Consider the following 11,681-nt stretch of genomic DNA (forward strand, 5'->3'; position numbering starts at 1 on the left):
GGCTACAGAATCATAAAGTGTCTCTTATTTCTGATACAGAAGTCTCATATCTTCTTTGAACATCCCTGACATTGAAGGACCCTAACTTGTTACTTCTTAAGTGGGGAACAACAGCAGGCCGTTCACAGTTCTTGGTAAGGGGCAGTTTTCATCCTAGAAGCACTGGTGGAAACAGGTATTAGAGCAGGACAACTCAGTCGGCAGAAAGCTCTATTAAGAAGCTTCTCTAACGTAACTGCCTTATATACATAAATTTGCTTAATCTGTCTAAAACAAACCTAAGAGGTTGTAACTACCACTCTCCTGCTCATTCAATAATTAATGATTCTGAGAAACATAACTTAACTTGCTCAAAGTCTTGTAACTACTGAGTAACAGAGACAGGGTACAGGGGCCTTTTGCTCAGAGCTCCAAGGCTCCTACCTCCCACACTACCAAACCTTACCTTTGTTCACTGACTCATGATGCCTTTGCCAGTCCCCTGGCCTCTGTCGGGCACTGCTCAGGGGCAGGGGGTGGGGAGGGGCTGAAAATCCAAATGTAGGACAAGTACTCACTTGTGATCTCTGGAGCTTATGCTCTGGTGCTAGGTGTTAATGAAAAGAGTGACCAACTCGTTCTCTAACTGTAAATTCAGTACAGTCGTGTGCAGGGGAGGAACACAGTGACAGAGGAAAATGGTAAGGGCTGGAGTCTGCACTGGATCTGGAAGAACTCTTTGGTGAGGTAGCACTGAAATAAACATTTTTAAAATGATATTTAATGATTTAAGATCCTATTCATATACGAGCACTGTTACATCAGTCATAACAACCTGCTTCTTATGAATAAGTATTAGGAAAGTCTATTTAGCAATGTTATTTTCAAAATCATTTCAAAAATTGCCACTGACTACCCATGCCACACAGAAGGAGAAATCGTCCACATTCTAACTTCCTCCTCGTCCTCTTTCTCTCTTTCCTTTGCAATGACAAGCATCCGTGAAGATGTTCATACACTGTCTTTCCTACCGCACAGAGAGCACAGACCAACCACTCACTCACTCACTCCTCCCCTACCCAGTGACACATCCCTTGTTACCGAATGTAAATATTGTATATTATTGTCCCCCAAAGAACAAAAGGGAAGCTTTGCATAAAGCCACCACCCACAAAAGACTTTTGATCTCCTTCCCAGCCACAAAAAAATTGATTTGTAAATATATGAAAACAAGTCCCAAATAATCTTTTATTTTATGATACTCATTTACCGGAGGTTTAAAGGGGGTCTAATGTGCTTGATTCTTTTGTCAAAACATGGAGGAGATGGTGAGTTTTTAATGAATCTTAGTTCAGTGATCCTTAAAACAAAAATATGGGGATGGGGGGATAGTGTTACGTGCTTGTGCTTGCTTCCACATGCGTACCTGTTGTGTGTACAGACACACATATACTTACACATGCTTACAATTGTGCACATTATGTGCAAGTGTGTATTGCTTTGTCTTATACATCATTCTGTGATGATGTAGTGAAAACCAGGCAAAGAATGGTGAATGGAAGTTTTTCTTATTTCTGCTCTATTTATCGTTACAAAAAAATTGTTTCTCATTGTCTTAGCAGACTTGAGAGAACACTGTTGTATTCAGTGCCCGTAACTTTGTTGTAAAGGGAGGTGCTGGGGAGACACCACAAGCATGAGGGTGGTAGTGGTTTACTTAGAAAATGGCTTCGATATAATTACACATATGCATTAGTATAAAATATATATAAAAGATATGAAATTATATGATATATCTAATACATCCATACAGCTGTGTTATATACACATATACAGGCAGTCTCCAACTTACAATGATTCAAGTTATAAGTGTTCAACTTCACCATGGCATATAGGAGCGATGCACACTGGTGAGAATCCATGCATCACAATTTGACTTTTGCTCTCTTCCTGGATTAGCGATATGTGGCTCAGTGCCCTTGCTGCTGAGTGGTGAAAACAAAGCATAAGTACCGGTCAGCCAAAGGATTACCTGCCAGGGCAAATCAAATGCTTTGCAGTGTGCTGTGGTTAACCTATGGTGCCTCATAGGCTGCATGGGTCTAATGCAGTGACACTTGTGACATCTTCCACTTATGATCAGCTTATAAGGACACAGCTCTGTTTAAGCCTGGGAGCATCGGCAGGCCCATACAGCAACACGCTGCAAAGTGACAGGGATATGTTCTGAGAAATGCAGCTAGTTAATTTCACTGCTGCCCCAACACCATTGAGTATACTTAACAAAACAGTCTGACTGGGACTTCACTAGGTGACATACTTTTAGGGGTCCTGTCTCATGTACAGCTCATCATTGATGGAGACGTCACCAGGAAGCACATGACTGTTCAGGTGACAATTGAAGAAGCACACAGTGCAGCTTCCGTTTTTCCGTGGAGTGGCGTAAGATCATTGCCCATACTGGCCAAAAGTTTCTACTGAAAGGCTTAACTGCAAAGAGTGATTTTTTTAAGTAATATACTATGGTTGGGACAATCAATGGGGTTCAGGACATGCTACCCTAATATGGCATCTTAGCATTTGAAAATACATCAGAAACAGCAAGGTCCCCTGGCTGTCTTCTACTCTTTTCCCCCTGAAACAGGGCAGAAGTAGAATCTCAGCGCTGCTTCTAAAGTTAGACTGAGACCCTCATTTTAGAGGTAGGCATCTGTCACATGCACACAGGAAAGCCTTACTACACACTTTCCAGAAGCAGTCTGTACAAACAGGACTAATAGTGTTCCTAACAGCTTCATAGCATCGGGACCACCCTTTGTCCTCTAATCACACTTCTGGGTGACTGACCATAGGAATATAGCTTTTCCTGTTCCTTTGGGTCCTTGATTCCAGAATCTTCTGTGTTATAAAACTTAGGTTAAATAAACCCGCATGCTTATTAACCTGCCTATTATTGCAGGATTCTCTATGGTGATTACTATCACAGTGATACCGAGTAGCTCACTGTCCTAAATCCCTTGTGCTGGTTTGAATATGCTTGCCCCAAGGAGTGGCACTATTTGGAGGTAGGGCATTATTGGAATAGGTGTGTCACTGTGTGTGTGGGCTTTAAGACCCTCATCCTAGCTGCCTGGAAGCCATTCCTCTCCCAGCAGCCTTCAGATGAAGATGTAGAACTCTCAGCTCCTCCTGCACCATGCCTGCCTGGATGCTGCCATGCTCCTGCCTTGATGATGATAGACTGAACCTCTGAACCTGTAAGCCAGCCCCAATGAAATGCTGTCCTTAGAAGAGTTGCCTTTGACTCGGTGTCTATTCACAGCAGTAAAACCCTAACTAAGGCACCTTGCATTCGGTCTTCCATCTTGCTCTACTGCCTTCCAGCCTCTGGATGCTACTGACACATTTCTCTCTCTACACTCAAGCCTTTTTCAGTACGGCACCCAGGTGGAGTCACATAGCACTGTCATGGTTGGTTTTCATGTCAACTTGCCATAAAATTAGAATCATAAATTAGAATCACCACAGTAAGGAAACTCAACTGAAGAATCATCCTGGTTCCCTAACTGATATGGGAAGACCCTCTACAAGTATTGCAGGCACCTTCTGGTAGCAAGTCAGATGAGCGGGGGCGGAGCAGAAGAAAGATGGCTTTCTGCTCATCTGGCCTTCCCTCCGGCCAGCTAGACACTAGGTCCAAGTGGATTTAACCTGTTGATGCTGGTGTTGATTCCTTTGCTTCCATCAACCTGAACAACTCTCCAGTCCTTGGCCTCTCCAGGATGAGACAGTCACTGTCGGTCCCTACCCTGACTACAAGGGTACCAGCCTAAAGAACTAAATAACTACCAGGATCTCAGATATGAGAAAACTGGTTTTACTACTTTAATGAAAGTTGAATAAATTATATGATAATAATATATGACTTATTACATATTAATATAGAATTTATTGTGTTATATATAATTTATTAAATTGACTTCGGTCTGATTCTCTGGAGAATAAAAGCTGTTGGCCTTTCAGACTGACTGCTTTCACACAGCAACATGCACTTCAGATTCCTCTAAGTATTTTCCTGGCTTGATAGCTCAATTCTATCACTAAGTAATATTCACGGTGAGGGCCTACCGAATCCATCCATTCACCTGCTGTAGAACATCACAGCTGCTTACAAATTGTAGACATTATGAATAATGCTTCACAAGAGAGATTGTTAAAAGTCTATCTCTACATCTTCCTTTTAAAGAAGCCTAATTTTCCAGGAAAAAAAAATACCTTACCTAAAAATCTGAACCATCAGAAGGAAAAGAGAAAAACCAGACCATTTATCAGTGACTTTCAGCACACACATTCAAGAAATTGTCTGGGGTCAGTATCTGCCCCCATGTCCATGTGCTAGACTACCTCTAGCTCAAGAACCACTGTTGCCAGGTGAGTTTCTGGTTTCTACCCATGCCCATGTTTTCTCCACACTTGCAGGCCATTGCAAAAACCCAGGTCAAAATGGAGAAAAGAATTGACTATGCTATGCCCAGTCCCAGGTGATGCTTGCGACTGTATCACAATCCGTTCACCTAAGCCTCAGGGAACAGTGGAGAAGAAGAAGGGGAGGAACAGAAGGAGATGGAGCAAGAGGAGGAGGAGGGGGGAGGGGGGAGAAGGAGGAAGACAAGGAGGAGGAAGGGGAGGAGGGAGAGGAAGAGGAGGAGGAGGAAGAAGAGGAGGAGGAGGAGGGAGAGAGAGAGAGAGAGAGAGAGAGAGAGAGAGAGAGAGAGAGAGAGAATTGTTAGAGCCTGAGAACCTGAAAGTCTGTCGCAAAATAGTATCACCTATACAATGACAATACCCATTGCCCTGCCAACATGGATGGGGAAAATCTCACAAGGCCCTAGATAAAGATCAGCAGGACAAGTAATAACATCTTAAAAGAGACTCAGATTTCCTCAGGAATAAACTCCCTGATAGATTACCCAACCCCAAATGGTCAGCTGCACACACATGTTACATGACCTCAGCAGATTGTGTTTATAAATTGTGGAATAAGAATAATTAAAGGATAAGAGACTATGAACTTGAGAAGAAGTGAAGGATTCTGGAGGAAGTTAAAAGGAGGAAGAAATCATAAACATGTAATGTACAAAATTCTCGAAAATTAAAAATGTTTTAATTTTGAAAATGTTGACTAGAAACACACTTATATTTAAATATTATCACATTGCCCCAGGAACTTAATTTTTCTTTTTTGTCCCATGAAATTTATAGTGATGTCCCATAAAATCTAAAGACGTTCTGTATTTATACATGTGTTCATGTTAAATGTATGTAATTTTACTATAAATGCAAAGTTTTCTGTTTGTAAAAACAGAAAGGTATTTTTCTGTACCATCCTCTCGATTTTTTTAGGGAGGTAGTAATTAAATGTACTTGATTTCACACAAATTGCCATTTTTTTCACAGCTTACATCAATCCCTAAAATTGGAATTGAAGCTAACAACTCTATGTAATTAAAGTTTCACTTACACCTATTGATGGCCTCCATTTCTTGTAGCTCAAAGAAGTTCAAACTAAGGTCTCATGATCTATTATTGATAGCTGTCAATAAGATAACATAATTTTATCTTGTAAGTCTGATATTGATTTTTTGACCCGGTATCAGCTGCATTCTAAACAAAAGCTCTAAGTGAAGCTGACAGATCGTGTCCTCCCCAATAAACACAGAAATAAAGCAAGAGAAACATACACAGGGACGTGGCTGGCATACATGGGCTTGCCATTGGACTACAGCAGGCACTGGAATGCCTCTCTGGTTCCAACTGGGTGCCTCATTGAGCAGCTAAAGTCTTCCTCTGTGTTGTGCAAACCCAGGTCACAGGTTAGCCCTGTGGACCACTGAGCATTCTCCAGGCTCCCACAATAACTAGTTGCTGGCCTCTGCTTGCACACGTCATCGTGCTGTTCTGAGCATATATCCCCTGAGCACAGATCTAAATGCCTCCAGAAGCTTTATATCACAGTGCTTCTTCCTCAAAGCCTGGGTAACTTTATTAATAAATCACCTAGAAATCATAATTGTCCCAAGCCCACCCAGTGGTATCCCTTGAATATTATTCCAATAATTCTGTGCTTTTGCCCCCTCTTGATTTCAAGCGAAACCCAGGAATCTGTCACTGTCCTACACCCACAGCTGGTACAGAGGACTTTCCTGCGTAGAGTCTGAAGGATTGATTCTAACCGCATGAACTTATTCCGGACTGTGCCTTTAAAGTTGATTCCTTTTTATTCCTATGTATAAAATTCTTGCAAGCATCCATTGTGGTCATGTCTTTTGAAATAGGCACTGTTTTTTTTTTTTAACTTTAGAATTTTTATTTTCAATCTGTATATTCCATCCACCCTACAAAATTTAATTCTCTCTCTCTCTCTCTCTCTCTCTCTCTCTCTCTCTCTCTCTCTGTGTGTGTGTGTGTGTGTGTGTGTGTGTGTGTGTGTGTGTGTGTTGTCACGTAACAGCCAGTAGACTCTTACAGGACTTAGTTTGCCCCTTTCACAGTATGAGCTCCAGAGACCAAACTCAGGCCTTTAGGCCTGCAAACAAGTTCCTTTGCTTGGTGAGTCACGGTGCTAGTCCTTTGTGAATATTTTTTTGAAGACTGTTTTTTAAATGTGTGTGCGTGTATAGGTACCCACAGAGTGACAGGCAGTTGTGAGTCACTTGATGTGGGTACGGATATTGAACCCTGGACCACTGTGAGAGCAATGAGTACCCCTAACCTCTGAGTCACACCTCAAGCTCTGCCCCTGGGTAGCGTTTTATGCTGCTTGTCTCTTCCTAAAGGAAATATCAAATCTATTACTGTCATGGGAATAATTTCCCTGGTGATGTCTCCTTAGACAATAAATGTGATTTTTAAAAACCTGTCTTGGCACCGGAGGATGTTGTCTCTTACCAGTCTCTACCCTTTTGGGGTACACAGCAAAGTTACCAGAGTTAGAGAAGGACAGTGCAATGTTTCATTTTGTTTTATGGAGCTCAGGAGGTACCAAGGAATTAAAACATTCAATAACATTGAGTAACAGATTGGCGCGTCAAAAGCAATGCTCGGAGAAATGGATTTTCATAATTTCTTCTCTCTGAAGTTTTATTACAAGCTTAGTCTTGGGTAAACACTATGTTCACGCGCCATCGCTAATCCCTTAAATTAAGATTTTACTTAGGATTTTTTTCTCATACACGAACAAAAGTATTTCTCAGAAGAAATGACAACAGAAAACTGTGATATTAACAAAAGAGAAATTCACACACTCTGCCAAGGAAGCATCTCCTATGTGAAAGACACGTTGATGTCATAACTATAGATTAAGCTGCCAGTTGTGCTACAAATATTGTTGAAATATGAAAGCGTGATAAGCAAGTTTGTGTATCGGCGCAAAAACAGGGAGCAAACCCATTCCGGAAACCTACGACTAAGAAGATGTTATTGGGAAACAGAAGGAAGAACCGGAGTGTTTGGAGGAAATGAGTTCCAGTGTTCCATTGCGGTTTCATACTTTGGAAATGAACCCCTTACTCAGGAAATCAGAAGACAGATGCCCATTCTGAATCATAAAAACAGTAAATGGGAAGAAGTTTTGCGTCTTGGTGATTGAATTTTTTTCCCCACATGTCTTCATATTGCTGCTTCTGGGTGGGGAGCAGAAAGTCTGTCCTTGATTCAAATTCTGGTTTACGACATAAATTAAAAACATCATTTACAGAAGAAATTTGAATATATACATACACACATACACATACACACACACACACATATTTAAGAAAAAGGAAAAAGGATATTCTTTGTATCTAAAGCCTTGACGAATTATTAACACACTGAATACTAAAATCCTACAGTTTTTCAGTCCATAATTACTCACAGAATTGGCATCTACTGAGTTATTTTATGGTCAGTACTACGTGTTAACAAGAGAAGGAGTCAAAGCAAACTTCTCTTAAATTAGACATAAGCAACAGGAAGGCAGAAATGGTCCCAGGAGACACTGAATGATCACAATCTCCTCAAACATGCCTCTCAATACGGGGCCTCCTGCACAGTGTCACGGTGCTAGAAGACTCTTGACACTTAGATCTGAACTGTTCTTCAGCAAGCAGCCTGTGAGTAAGTAGTCAGACATTCCTCCCTCAGCCTTATCAGACAAAGAGAAAACTATCCACAGCCCTATCCCTTCCAATGGTGTCATTTTAAAAAGGGAGAGCTTTGCCCTTTGGCTAGTTTCAACTTCCAGCTACTTTTAGCCAACTGTGTTAAGATTTTTCTGAATGTAAGTAAACAGACACACACACAAATATGAAAGGCTTACAGCACACTACACCTTTTCCCATTCCACAATATGGTCCTGATGCCTACGCACATAATTACGCATGACTCCAAGTCCTGGTTTGCTTCTCCGTTGCTATGGTAAACACAAGACCAAAAGCAATTTAGGCAAGGAAAAGAAATGGGAAGGTCATTTCCCCGCCACAGACTATAGCCCAAGCACGGGATGCTTTCAATTTTCTTTCTTTTGTCCCAGTCTGGTAGTCAAAAGAGAGTTCTTTTCATATCTCAATTCCTTTAATTAATGTTTAGACCAAGCAATGCTTTCTGGGTATCAGTCATTTGAAACTTGTTAGCTAACGTATCTATTTGTATTACTTGTTTACTCTAAGAGATTAAAGAATTTAGTGTATTAGAGAAGCTTAAAATATAACAACTACATGTTAACAAGCATGATATGTGATAGGAGTATTTTCACATTAGCTGTTTGTGTTTAACATTGTATCTGTGGTCTTCCACAGAATTTAGAACTGTAATCTGTTCATTCTGCCTATGGGTCTTTCCATATGGGTCCTGTCTGATCTTTCTTAGGAATACCACAGCAAGCTTAAGTAGACTTTCATCAAATATTTTATAAATTTTATATTTAGAATTGTGTGTGTGTGTGAAAAATGTGTGTGTGTAGAATGTTTGCATGGTTGAAAATGTGTGTGTGCATGTGTGTGAAATATGTGCATTGTGAAAAATGTGTGTGTGTGAAAAATAGGTATGTGTATGAAGAATGCATTGTATTTTCATGTATGGATAAAAAGTAGATATGTGTGTGGATTACAAATATCTGTGCATTTTGTGTTGTGAATGAAGACTCTGTGTGTGTGTTTCTGTGTTGTGAATGAAGAGTGTGTGTGTTTTGTGTTGTGAATGAAGACTCTGTGTGTTTGTGTGTGTGTGTGTGTGTGTGTGTGTGTGTGTATGAGTATGCGTACACATGTGTGTCTTGGGAATGTGTTTGAATCCAGGGCCTCTTGTTTCCACAGTAAGTGTTCATATATGCAGCCCTTGATTTAGCCTAGAAGTTTTATCTTTAACTACTTCTAGATATAGTGTGAAGGAATAATCTAATTTCATGTTCTGCTTTTAAAAACCCAATTGTCCAAATACCACAAGGACTTGAAATATGCAACTCAAAAAATGCCAAGTGCCTTATATTGAGATGCACTTTGTCTAGTTAATTACGTAGGTTTCATCCAGCCCATTATTTTTTTATTCCTTTTTTATTTTTTATTGGATATATTTCTTTATTTGCATTTCAAATGTTATTCCCTTTCCCGGTTTCCTATCCATAAGCCCCCTATTCCCTCCCCCTCAAGGGTGTTCCTCCCCCCCATCCACACCCCCTTAAGGCCTCCCCCGCAATATTCCCCTGCACTGGGGATCCAACCTTGGAAGAACCAAGGGCTTCCCCTTGCACTAGTGCCCCAACAAGGCTATTCTCTGCTACATATGCGTTTGGAGCCCTGGGTCAGTCCATGTATAGTCTTCTGGTAGTGGTTTAGTCCCTAGAAGCTCTGGTTGGTTGGCATTATTGTTCTTATGGGGTTGCAAGCTCCTTAAGCTCTTTCAATCCTTCCTCCAAAGGGGGTCCCTTCTTAGTTCAGTGGTTTGTTGCTAGCATTTACATCTGTATTGGACATGCTCTGGTTGTGTCTCTCAGGAGTGATCTATATCCGGTCCCTTTCAGCATGCACTTCTTAGCTTCATCAATCTTTTGATGAAGTTTGGTGGCTGTATATGTATGGGCCACATGTGGGGCAGGCTCTGAATGGTCATTCCTTCAGTCTCTGCTCTAAACTTTGCCTCCATATCCCCTCCTATGGATATTTTTGTTCCCCCTTTTAAGAAGGAATGGAAGCATCCACATTTTGCTCATCCTTCTTGAGTTCCCTGTGGTCTGTGGATTGCACCTTGGGTAATTCGAGCTTTTGGGCTAATATCCACTTATCAGTGAGTGCATACCATCTTTGTTTTTCTGTGATTGAGTTACCTCACTCAGGATGATATTTTCTAGTTCACTCCATTTGCCTATGAATTTCATGAAGTCATTGTTTTTGATAGCTGAGTAGTACTCCATTGTGTAGATGTACCACATTTTTTAATCCATTCCTCTGTTGAAGCACATCTGAGTTCTTTCCAGCTTCTGCCAGCCCATTATTCTTAATACAACAAATCTTCTATCTCTTTCACTATGGATGTGTATACTTACTAATAAATAAATAATAATTAATATTTACAATACCTGTTTTAATATAACCTTTCTGAACATTGGTTAGTATTGAATTATATTTCTCTATTCAGTAAAGAAGAGCATCTTCATATATGAGTTCTGCCCAATTCATTCTGTCAAAATTTTCTCTACATAATCTCTACAAAGAACAAAAATATTTGCTGTAGGTGGAGAGGTGTGGGGGTAGGGGTGAGGGTGTGTGCTTCTGGTTCCCATGTACATTTGTACATAGGTCACAGGACAATATTGAGTTTCCTTCCTGAATAGGGGTGTATGTTTGTGTGTGTGTGTGTGTGTGTGTGTGTATGCATGTGTGTTTGCTTGTGTGTGTATGGCCCTCATGCATGTGTATATGGGTGTGTATATTTGTGTGTATGGTATGTGTGTGTGTCTGTATGTCTGTGCATGTGTGTGTACTTGTGTATATGTGTGCATGTTATGTGCATCCATGTGCATGTGTGTGTATAGCACACATGCATGAGTGTGTGTCCCACATGCATGTGTATATGTGTGTATGTGTGTGTATGTGTGTATATGTGTGCATGTTATGTGCATCCATGTGCATGTGTGTGTATAGCACATATGCATGAGTGTGTATTCCACATGCATGTGTATGTGTGTCTATCTGTGCATGTGTGTGTGTTCATGTGTGTACGTGTCTGTATGTGTGTGCATGCATGTGTGTATGGCCCACATGCATGTGTATATGTGTGTGTATGTGTGTCTATGTTTGCATGTGTGTGTGTTTGTGTGTGTATGTGTCTGTATGTGTATGCATGCATGTGTGTATGGCCCACATGTATGCATGGATGTGTGTGTGTATGTGTATATGTATATGCATATATGTGTACATGCATGTGCATATGTGCAAGTGTGTATGTATGCATGTTATGTGTTTGTGTGGTGTGTGTGTATGTGTTTGTATGTGTGCATGTGTGTGTGTTTGTATGTGTATGGTCCACATGCATGTGTGTATGTGTGGTGTGTGTGTGTGTGTGTGTATGTGCTGTATGTGTGTGCATGTATGCATGTGTTTGTGTGTGTATGTGTATGTGTGTGTGCATGCATGTGCATGTGTGTATAGCCCACATGCATGTGTGTATGT

The sequence above is a fragment of the Rattus rattus genome, chromosome 3 (genome assembly GCF_011064425.1).
Source record: "Rattus rattus isolate New Zealand chromosome 3, Rrattus_CSIRO_v1, whole genome shotgun sequence".
NCBI lineage: Eukaryota > Metazoa > Chordata > Mammalia > Rodentia > Muridae > Rattus > Rattus rattus.